The following is an 11,461-nucleotide window of genomic DNA, read 5'->3' as shown; positions in this document are numbered from 1 at the left end:
GGGCCTCCCGGGAGGCACGCGGCCTGGCCCCTCCTCCAGCCGGTCTGAGGGTCCGCTCGTTTCCTTTCCCCTTCCTGCCCTCCTCCTCGTCCCAAGCCCCAGAAGGAGGCGGGACAGGCCAGGGTCAGGAGGTAGGATGCAGTCCCGGGCGGGCGTTTCACTGAGCACAGCTACTTGCCAGGCCCTGCTGGCGTCTCTCCGCCCCTCTGCCCCCGCGTCCCACGCCAGACCGAGGAGCAGAGAGGAAGGAAGGGGGCCCGGGGGGAAGGGCGGGGGGGGGGCCCGTCTGTCCCGGCGCCTCCGGACGGCGGGGCGGCCGCAGCCCGAGGGCGCGCGGGGCGGGGGCGGCGGGTCCCCCGGCCTAGGCAAGGCCCGATTGTGCGGAGGCTTCCTGCCCCCCACCCGGCTCCGCCTTTCTGCGGCCGCGGAGGCGGGACGGAAGGCGAAGGCAGGAAAGGGTTACGGGAATAGCTTTCCAATGACAAAGTCTGGAAGGGCCCGGCGCCTCCGCCCCTCTGTGGGTTCGACTGGCACAGCGCGGGGGGGAGCGGGCGCTCGGCGGCGCAGCCTCCGCCCCTGGCCTGGGGAGGCAGCCGGCGTGTGCCCGGGGCAGCGGGTCAGCAGGCTCCGCCCCGCGCCCGGCCGGGGACGCACTTTGTTCGGGATGCCGCCTCTCTCTGGGTCGTGGGCCCGGCGCCGGCGGCTGCCCTAGTGCCACCCGCGGCCGGAGCGTGGACGCCGAGACTCCCCCGGGCCCGACCCGGCGCGGGAGCCCGAGAACTTTCTTGCGGCGCGGTCCGGATGCGCAGCTGTGCGCGGCGGCGGCGGCGCGGAGCCCGGGCCCCGGGGCGCAGGCGCGCGGGTGAGTGGCCGGCGCGGGGACCGGGTGGTCGCCGGGCGGGTTCCGGGGCGGGGCCGGCGGGGGGGTCCTGCGGGGCTGGGCACGAGTCCCGGGAGGTGGTCTTGCGCCCGCGGGAGGCTGCGCGCGGGGAGCGGGAGAGAAGCTGGAACAAGCGCCCGGGAAGGTCCCCGCGGGGCTGCGCGTCTGTGCAGGAGTCGGCTGGTGGGGGGCCGTCCCGGCCCACCCCGTCTGGGCCGCGTTTTCTTTCCCTTGCGGTGTAGTTTGAAGGGTGTTGAGATCTATGATCAGAGATACCGGGCGCTACGTAGCTACACACACCGGCACACACACGCACCCTGCCCACATCCTCTCCAATCCCAGCCGAGCGCGGTGAACAGCTGGGCAGGTGACCTTGGCGGCTGTTCCAGAAAGCGTTCCCTGGCTCCGGGATGCGCGGAGAAGCGCCCTTGGGCCGGTCCTCGGAGGCCGGCCTTGGCGCGCGCCTGAGAAGGCTTCCCGGAGCCGCCGGACTCAGAGCCCACCTAAGGGTGTGTGGGCCCTGTGGTCCCTTCTGTGCTCATAGCCACGGAAACTGGGCGGAGGGTAAAGAGCCGGCCGGGTGTGCTCGGGCCGAGAGGGGAGGCGGAGGGGCGGGGTGTGGGAGTGACCCCCGCCCGGCAGACGGGCTCCTAGCCCCAGCTCAAGAGAGGAACCTCACTCGGCCAGCGAGTCAGGGGAGTTTGTTAAGAGAGCCTGGGGCTCAGCCGGCGCCGCGTCCGGGCCGCGCATCCCCGCGGCAGTGTCGTTTATCTGGCTTCCTGTTTCAGCTGTTGGGACACCATTGGCTCATTCAAATGCAAGGCTGAGTAGCCTGCGGCCTTGTTCGAGCCGCAGAAGCAGAGGGTTTGCCGGGGTTTGCCTCTTGCGAGCGTCTGGTTCTTCAACGCGGTGTCCTCTGCAGCTCACTTCTAATGGGGCCGCTGACAGCACAAAGAACCCTCCCCGAGGGGGCGGAGCTGCGGGCCCAGGACCTGGGCTCCCTTCAGGTCCGGCGAGAGGCCCCAGCCGGCTAGCGCGCGCTCAGTTTTTCTTGCTGCTTTGAGTTTGGGTTTGTGAGTCTCTGGGATTAAACTTGGAAATGAGACCAGGAATCTGGGTGACTAGATTTCCTCCCCAGACAAAGCGTCACAGAGGTCTGGGCTTTCAGCAGCGGTTTGGGGAGAAAGTTTTTGACCTGCTTGTCAGCCTGTGTTGCTCACGCTCTGGATGACCTGGGGGCGGGTCGTTCCTCACTTCTGTACCAGGGGGAGGACACTCAAGGCTGTTCTGATCTGCACTCCAGCCTCTAGTTTCCCGAGCTGCCCAGGTTTAAAGGGAACAGCCCCTCCCGCTGAGCCCCCGTGGGCAGGTTCACATTCTGCTCTGCTGTTTGTCTCCCCGGATGCCCTCCTGCCAGCTCCTGTCTGACCACCTATAAGGCCCAGCACCTAGCAGGCACCTTGTAAGTGCTTTCCTTCCCTTCCCAAACCTCGCCCCATCCTGAGTCCATGGCAGCCTCTGGCGTCAGCCCAGCTCTGGCCCCAGAACAGCCTGGAATAGAAACATCTCTTGTCCATCTTTTAAAACCCGTCTCTCTTCCTCTTTTCATTTTCCATCAGTATCACTTCCCTTTTCTTTTAACGTTCTTTTGACTTCTTAATGGGTTTAGCCTTTAGGAAAATGAGTCAAAGGGGTCTCTTCCCATGCCGGCCCCTGCCCTGCCCGCCCTCCCGTCCACAGAGGGCACTTGGGGCCCCTGGGAGGGAGCGGGGTGGCTCCGTGCCACCCTGCTGGGCTGCAGACGCTGCCGGGCAGGCAGGGCTCCCTTGTGCTGGTCCAAGGCGCCTTCTCTCCCAGCCAGTCACCTGCGTGCATCAGAGCATCTCTCTTCCTGGTGTCTCCATCCACAGATCTTAGCAGGTGTCACACAGATGTTGGCAAGAGAGAAGAACAGAAACGAGGGAAGGGAGACCATCTCGATGGTGGGAGCAGCCCCCAACTCTGAGAGTCTCAGGACCACAGAGAGAGAACTGGGAGATAATACTTCATCTTCCTGGCCCCGAGTCACAAAATCATCTTTAAAAACACTTCCAGTTCCGTCTTCAACTTAAAAAATCCCCACCAACTTCTCAAGTGGAAAACACCCCCTAAGAACAGATCCCTGGGCCTGCTTTGCCCCTCCCCGCTCTGGGGAAGGCTGACTCAGGCCTCGTTTCCTCCAAGGTGCCTGGGATTTTGCTCCCAGTTTCCTGTGACTCTTGAGACGTGAAGGGAGCCAGACGGCTCCTGGGTCCAGAGACCCAGTCCGCTCGGGCCTGCTGTGGTGTGGCCCACGCCTCCTGCCCGTCCGTCCCCATCAAGCGCATTTGCTTTCCTTGGTTGTAATGAGACGCGCTAGCAGGCATGAAAAATTAAAGGAGCTGACGCAGGCTCCCCCAGCAAGGACCGTGAATAACGAGATATTTCCACCTCAAGAGGCCGCCAGATGGTCCTGATGCCCAGACCTCAGACGCTCTGAAAGCGTTCCTAAGTGGCATTGTTTCCCTAATGTCTTCCTCGGATTATTCACTGCCAGGGTACAGAATTGCCGCTGACCTCTGGGCTCTAATCTTGTGCCCTGAAACATTTGTTTCTTCGCTCTTGTGGCTTCTGCGTGTGGACTCTGGGATTCGCTACAGGTAGGGTCGTGTCAACAGCAGAGATGGATGCACGCCTTTTCCGTGAAGATGGCCTTATTTCTGCTTCTCCCCTAATCGCCCCGCCATGCCGAGCCGAGCGGCCGCAGTGAGAGCCGGCAGCCCCGACTTGTTCCTGATCTGAGAAGGAAGCTTTCAGTCCTTACCGCGGAGTAGAATATTTGCCGTGGGTTTTTCATAAATGCTGTTTGTTGTGTTGAAGAAATCCCTCCTAATCCAGCTTTCCTCGGTGTCTGTTATCAAACACGGGCGCTGGATTTTGTCACGCGATTTTTTTCTGTGTTAGCTGAGGTCATCGTGTGTTCTGGTACGTCACACTGATTGTTTCTCTTGGGTTGACGTTCCCTTGAGTTCCTGAGAAAAATCCCTCTGAAACATTTTTTTCTTTAACTTTCATTTCTTTTATGTAAAAAACTGAAGAAAATTTGACAAAGTGCTAACATTTTGTAGTTGGGTGGGTTGGTGCATGTTTATTATATTTTTCTTTATAGTTATTATACTTTAAACATTAAAACTTTACTGTGATTCAATATATATAACATGAAATTGACCACTTAACGACTCTAAGCAACTGCTCTGTGGCACTGAGGCCACTCCTGCTGACGCCGCTGCCGCCAGAGCTGGGGCCCCTCTCCGCAAACAGCCGCCTCCCACGCTCCTCGCCGCCCCGGCCGCCCCCACCACCTGCTTTCACCTGTGAATCTGAATGCTTTGTAAAAACTGGAAAAGTCAGGACTTGGAGGCATTGGAGGGTTAAAGGACCCCACCCCACCTCCAAAGGGAACGTCTTAGAAGGATTCTGACTCAGATCTTCTTGACTTACAAACAGTGTGCCAACCACTGTCCCCACGTCAGAGACACGACCAGCCCAGGTGTACACACGAGCTCACCCAGGTGTAGACAAGAGCGCACCCAGGTGTAGACAAGAGCTGACCCAGGCGTAGAAACGAGCTTACGCAGGTGTAGACAGACAGGAGCTCACACAAGTGTAGACACCAGCTGACCCAGGTGTAGACACGAGCTGACCCAGGCGTAGAAACGAGCTTACGCAGGTGTACACACGAGCTCACCCAGGTGTAGACACGAGCTGACCCAGGCGTAGAAACGAGCTTACGCAGGTGTAGACAGACAGGAGCTCACACAAGTGTAGACACCAGCTGACCCAGGTGTAGACACGAGCTGACCCAGACATAGAAACGAGCTTACGCAGGTGTACACACGAGCTCACCCAGGTGTAGACACGAGCTGACCCAGGCATAGAAACGAGCTTACGCAGGTGTACACACGAGCTCACCCAGGTGTAGACACGAGCTGACCCAGGCGTAGAAACGAGCTTACGCAGGTGTAGACAGACAGGAGCTCACACAAGTGTAGACACCAGCTGACCCAGGTGTAGACACGAGCTGACCCAGACGTAGAAACGAGCTTACGCAGGTGTAGACAGACAGGAGCTCACACAAGTGTAGACACCAGCTGACCCAGGTGTAGACACGAGCTGACCCAGGCATAGAAACGAGCTTACGCAGGTGTACACACGAGCTCACCCAGGTGTAGACACGAGCTGACCCAGGCGTAGAAACGAGCTTACGCAGGTGTAGACAGACAGGAGCTCACACAAGTGTAGGCACCAGCTGACCCAGGTGTAGGCACCAGCTCACTCGAGCACAGACGTGAACCGACTTGGGGTCTTCCGGGGGCTGGGAGGACACAAGGCCACCCCGGCCTGGGCTGTGTTTCTCTGGCTCGGTGGCAGCCTCACTGGGACCTCAGACAGGGCGGGTCCCGGGGCTTCCTCGGCTCGGCCGTGGCTGCCTCAGTGACTCTGGGGACAGTGAAGGGGAGGGGTTGAGCTGATCTCCTCCCCGGAACCCCGGGCCGGTCGCTGCGTGCAGTGGCGCGACTCCTCCCCATCTGGACAGCACACTGACCCACGTTTCATCCCTCCCCAGATTTTAAAGTCCATTTGTAAACAGAATAAACGCCAGCTTCTGTAGAATTAAACTCAGAGCTGGAAAGAACCATGTCTTAGAGCCCCGTATTTGCCCTCCAGACACCGCAGGCACCTCTAAACCCTCCCCCCAGGGTCCTCAGGCCGGGACCCCTCTGTGGCCCGGGAACCCCGCGACGGCGTGCTGAAACCGCCTGGTTCTGATGTGCACGCCCTGTTAGGCTTCCTCTTGGATTAATCTGTGGTGGGCATGATTGCCACCGTCTGGTGGAGATCCCGGGTAAAGGGGCTTCCCTGATGCACCCCCGAATGAAGCAGGGCTAGCGGTAAGCTGAGTGGAGCAGTGTGGCAGCCTTTTAGGGTCTGGACGTGGTGCCGGCCGCGGCCCCAGGCTCTTGCTCTGACCCGTCTCCTTCAGATCACGCTCACTGGGGTGATCTCCAGTACCTTCTGGGAAGACGGGTGTCATCACAGCAGGAACTTGACCGTGAAGCGAGGCAAACTAGGAGTCAAGGTTCAGGTCTTGACTTTGCAGCGAAGTCCTCAGCGCATGGTGGATAGTCCACAGGTGTCTGCCCTTAGGGTCTCGCTCTGCCCCCGAGCTCGCCAGTGCGGTCCACAGGACGCGGGCAGACCCAGCCGAGGCCCTGCTTCTCCCCAGGAGGGCGTGACGAAAACGCCTGTCTCCTAAGATGCTGCTCCCCACACTCCTGGTCTCAGCCCACCCCTCCCGTCAGCGTGACCCCTGTGGTCTGGCCAGGCTGGGAAATCCCCTGGGGGAGCGATTATCCGCAGGCCAGGAGGGACCACCCGTGTCCGGGGGAGGCGGCTCTCTGCTCCCGCTCCTCCACGTGCCCTCTGTTGGCGTCACGGCTCGTCAGCCAGGCAAGACCGCTGTCGCGCTGCAGGCGCTGCCCTCAGGAGCTGGGCGCAGCCAGAGGGCAGGAGGCCGGGGTGGCAGGCATCCTTTGCTCCTTGCTGTTAGCGCTCCTCGCGTGCCCTGCGGGCCTCTAGTTTTGCAGACCTGGGCAGAGCGTGCAGAAGACCCTGGGAGGTGACTGTCACGCCGGTGCCTCTGCCCAGCTCACTGGTGCAGATAATTGAGTTAGCTGGGCAGGAGGCTGGGCTCCGGGCGCCGCTGAGATGCCAACTGTTCTGTCTGCTCTCCTCGGACCAAACAGACAGCTGACCTGCCGCCGGGCGCAGCCCTGGCTGGGACCCACCGACAGCCGCCCACCTGGCCCCGTCTGGGGTGGTTCTGGGGGTCTCGGCTCTCCCCTGCACCCCGCCGCAACACACACGCCCTCGGGGGACGGTGGCAACTGTTGGGTCAGGGCTGGCCCCAATTCCTCGGCCCTGAGGGGCACGGCAGAGCCTTCTGATGTGGGAAGGTTTTTTTCCCTGGTAATGTTTCATTTTCAAAAAATGTCTGGTCAGTAGAGGTCAGTGACTGGCGCAGGGCATGTCTGGACTCTGCTACCGTCTTGCTCTGAAGCTGTCACCCTCTCTACCCGCCCTCCCACCCACACGGGCAGTCTCCCGAGCCACAGCCCACGCATTACCCGAGGGCAAGGACCTACAGCCCCACAGTCACCCTGAATGTCACCAAACTGACAGGTGTGTCCCCCACGGTCACACGGGTGACACTGGCTGGCTCACGTGTGTCCCCCACGGTCACACGGGTGACACTGGGCCGGCTCACGTGTGTCCCCCCCACGGGCCGTGTTCACATGCCCCAGTGCTCCCTCCAGAGGGCCATGCCTCCCTCCACCTGCCCCGTTGGGGTCTGAGCTGTGGATTTCTCTCGTGGAAGAGGGACTGCGGTCATGACCCCTTACACTGGGCCAGGCGTGCCCTCGGGGCAAAGCGCTCTGAACTGAGCTCACAGCCTCTTAGTGAGATGGGCATTGGTCTCCCCGTTTTACTGGGGAGGGAGCTGAGGGTCTGAGAGTTAACCAGGTGGCCCCACCAGTACCAGCGGCTCCAGGCCACATGTCAAGTGAGCGTGTGTTTGCAGAAAGTCTTGTATGTGTCTTTCGTATTCCTTATCTTCCCCGCCTTGCCCTGTGAGGCCTGCTGTGCTGCCCGTCTGACCGAGGAGGAGAGTGAGAGGGTACAGACCACAGTCACCAGCTCCAACCCTGAGCGTGACCTGCACTGTCCTCCTGAAGCAAGTTAAGTGCGGGTGGTGGTCTCTGGGGAGTTAAGTGTGGCTGGTGGTCTCTGGGTGACGGAGCATCAGGTGTGGCCTCGGGGAGGGCAGGAGGGGAGGGGCAGGGTCGCCAACACGCTTGTCTTATTCGGAGGGCAGTTCAAGAGAGTTGTCGAACTGCCCTAAAACAAGAGACCAAAACTCAAGACTATCGGTGGAAATGACCAGTAAGAGGAGTGAAGATCCACCTTTGGGAGGAAGAGACGCAGAAAGAAGTTCTTCTTTCCTCCCATCCTGTGCTGTGCTAAGTCACTTCAGTGGCGTCCGACTCTTTGCGGCCCCTTGGACTGCAGCCCGCCGGGCTCCTCTGTCCATGGGATGCTCCAGGCGAGAATGCCGGAGTGGGTGCCGTGCCCTCCTCCAGGGGACCTTCCCCACCCGGGGACTGAACCCGCGTCTCTCGCCTCTCGTGCACTGGCAGCTGGGTTCTTTACCACTAGTGCCACCTGGGAGCCCCTCCTATAGCTCTGTCGGGGAACAGTGGGTGTTCTCTAGAGATGGCGAAACAGGGAGTCAAGTTATCGGCGTATCGTCCCGGGTCGTGTCCGTCATCCACAAAGAGGTAGCCACAGCGGCTCCCTGGGCAGCAGGCTGGCCTGACTGGGGATGCTGAGCCCAGGCCCCAGGCCCGCTGGGCACTCTCACCAGCCAGAGCCCTAGGACTATGCACCCACACTCTGCACCCCCAAAGGAGCACTGGTGTTTTCGTTGTAAAAATTTAAAAACACCTTTCAAAGTCTTTGGACATTGGCAATACATTTCTTAATCATTTAATGTTGGCTATTTCTTGGTAACCCTGAACCTCAGCAGAAACTATTGTGAGGTGAGAAAACATTTACCTACCACTTATTTTCAGATATGATGCATTGTATGAAAAGCAAATTTAATTATCGATTCAGTTGGTGCGAAGTCAGGATTCACAGATGCAAGCACTTTGGTTAATGTCAGTTTTTACAGTTTTGTTTTGTATTTTGGAACCTAGGTTCCCTTGCGGGCCTCTGAAGGTCTCCTCAGCACCGGGCCTTATGTTTTGGAAGCTGGTGGGGCTGGTGAGTGCAGAGGTAGCCCTGGAGGACGTGCGTGAGGGCTTGTGGCACGCAGACCCTCAGGGCACACAGAGTGCAGCTGTGGCCTGACCTCGTGCGTGAAGCTGAGCCAGCCTGGAGCCCCACAAGCCTGGCCCTGCGTCCCCAGCTGCCTCTTTCTGAAGCCTGCCCTGTGGAAGTTCCTCTAGTTTTGTGAGCAGCCCCCGCAGGCTGACTTCCCATTCCAAGGTCCCATTCCCTCCCCCGGCGCCCCCTAGGAGGCAGGACCTAGTCCCCTTTCTGCAGACGGTGGAGCTAGGACCCAGGGAGGGTCGGGCTCCATGGACGTGCGTTTGAGCAAACTCGGGGATAGTGAAGGGCAGGGGAGCCTGGCGTGCTGCAGTCCCTGGGGTTTCGAAGAGCTGTGCACGGCTTAGCGGCCGAAAGATAACAGAGAGGCTAGGTAACTTGCCCAAAGCCACACAGCTCTAGGGAATCGGGTGTGCCTGGGATCCTTGTTCCTTCCGGCGCCCCACCCCCAGCCTACACAGCCGAGGTGGGCAGCGTCTTCAATGGCCCGTGGACGTAAACTGCAGACGCTGTGTCTGTGACACAGAGGCAGGAATCTCTCACATCGACTTTTCGCTAACTTTGCTATTCCATTTACTTTGACAAATGCTTAAGATTTGTCTTTTAAGAGCAGCTACTTAACCTTAGGCTGCGACGGCACACAAGCGTGGCCGAGAGGAGCTACCCCACGTCCGAGGTTGGGGCAGAAGCCGGGAGGACCCCATGCCCGAGGGGAGGCAGCCAAGAGGAGCTACGCCTCATCCGAGATCAGGGGCAGCGGCCGAGAGTGCCAGGCTGCGACGGCGCAGGAACGGCCGAGAGGAGCTACCATACGTCCGAGGTAGCTCGGATGAGTGGACGTCGACATTCTAGGGATCAGCGAACTAAAACGGACTGGGATGGGTGAATTTAACTCAGATGACCATTATCTATTACTGCGGGCAGGAATCCCTTAGAAGAAATGGAGTAGCCATCATGGTCAACAAAAGAGTCTGAAATGCAGTATTTGGATGCAATCTCAAAAATGACAGAATGATCTCTGTTCGTTTCCAAGGCAAACCATTCAGTATCACTGTAATCCAAGTCTATGCCCCAACCAGTAACGCTGAAGAAGCTGAATGGTTCTATGAAGACCTACAAGACCTTTTAGAACTAACACCCAAAAAAGATGTCCTTTTCATTATAGGGGACTGGAATGCAAAAGTAGGAAGTCAAGAAACACCTGGAGTAACAGGCAAATTTGGCCTTGGAATGAGGAATGAAGCAGGGCAAAGGCTAATAGAGTTTTGCCAAGAGAACGCACTGGGTCATAACAAACACCCTCTCCCAACAACACAAGAGAAGATTCTACACATGGACATCACCAGATGGTCAACACCAAAATCAGATTGATTATATTCTTTGCAGCCAAAGATGAAGAAGCTCTATACAGTCAGCAAAAACAAGATCAGGAGCTGACTGTGGCTCAGATCATGAACTCCTTATTACCAAATTCAGACTTAAATGGAAGAAAGTAGGGAAAACCGCTAGACCATTCAGGTATGACCTAAATCAAATCCCTTATGATTATACAGTGGAAGTGAGAAATAGATTTAAGGGCCTAGATCTGATAGATAGAGTGCCTGATGAACTATGGAATGAGGTTCGTGACATTGTACAGGAGACAGGGATCAAGACCATCCCCATGGAAAAGAAATGCAAAAAAGCAAAATGGCTGTCTGGGGAAGCCTTACAAATAGCTGTGAAAAGACGAGAGGTGAAAAGCAATGGAGAAAAGGAAAGATATAAGCATCTGAATGCAGAGTTCCAAAGAATACCAAGGAGAGATAAGAAAGCCTTCCTCAGCTATCAATGCAAAGAAATAGAGGAAAACAACAGAATGGGAAAGACTAGAGATCTCTTCAAGAAAATTAGAGATACCAAGGGAACACATCATGCAAAGATGGGCTCGATAAAGGACAGAAATGGTATGGACCTAACAGAAGCAGAAGATATTAAGAAGAGGTGGCAAGATTACACAGAAGAACTGTACAAAAAAGATCTTCACAACCAAGATAATCACGATAGTGTAATCACTCACCTAGAGCCAGACATCCTGGAATGTGAAGTCAAGTGGGCCTTAGAAAGCATCACTATGAACAAAGCTAGTGGAGGTGATGGAATTCCAGTTGAGCTGTTTCAAATCCTGAAAGATGATGCTGTGAAAGTGCTGCCCTCACTATGCCAGCACATTTGGAAAACTCAGCAGTGGCCACAGGACTGGAAAAGGTCAGTTTTCATTCCAATCCCAGAGAAAGGCAATGCCAAAGAATGCTCAAACTACTGCACAATTGCACTCATCTCACATGCTAGTAAAGTAATGCTCAAAATTCTCCAAGCCAGGCTTCAGAAATACGTGAACAGTGAACTTCCAGATGTTCAAACTGGTTTTAGAAAAGGCAGAGGAACCAGAGATCAAATTGCCAGCATCTGCTGGATCATGGAAAAAGCAAGAGAGTTCCAGAAAAACATCTATTTCTGCTTTATTGACTATGCCAAAGCCTTTGACTGTGTGGATCACAACAAACTGTGGAAAATTCTGAGAGAGATGGGAGTAGCAGACCACCTGACCTGCCTCTTGAGAAACCTATA

At 57.3% G+C, this 11,461-nt stretch overlaps 1 protein-coding gene across 2 annotated transcripts in view; it reads left to right on the top strand.

The window, feature by feature from the left end:
* The first annotated feature begins 720 nt into the window (after positions 1-720).
* Positions 721-11,461, top strand: part of NAV1 (neuron navigator 1) — a 195,302-nt gene continuing 184,561 nt past the window's right edge. Inside the window, exon 1 of one of the 2 annotated variants that reach the window (XM_069545079.1) lies at positions 721-862. The gene's annotated coding sequence lies outside the window, so the exon portion shown is untranslated. The remainder of the gene's footprint in view (positions 863-11,461) is intronic. The other variant, XM_069545078.1, reaches the window with a different exon arrangement.

The sequence above is a fragment of the Ovis canadensis genome, chromosome 12 (genome assembly GCF_042477335.2).
Source record: "Ovis canadensis isolate MfBH-ARS-UI-01 breed Bighorn chromosome 12, ARS-UI_OviCan_v2, whole genome shotgun sequence".
Classification (NCBI taxonomy): domain Eukaryota; kingdom Metazoa; phylum Chordata; class Mammalia; order Artiodactyla; family Bovidae; genus Ovis; species Ovis canadensis.
This window is presented reverse-complemented; position numbering and strand designations above follow the sequence as displayed.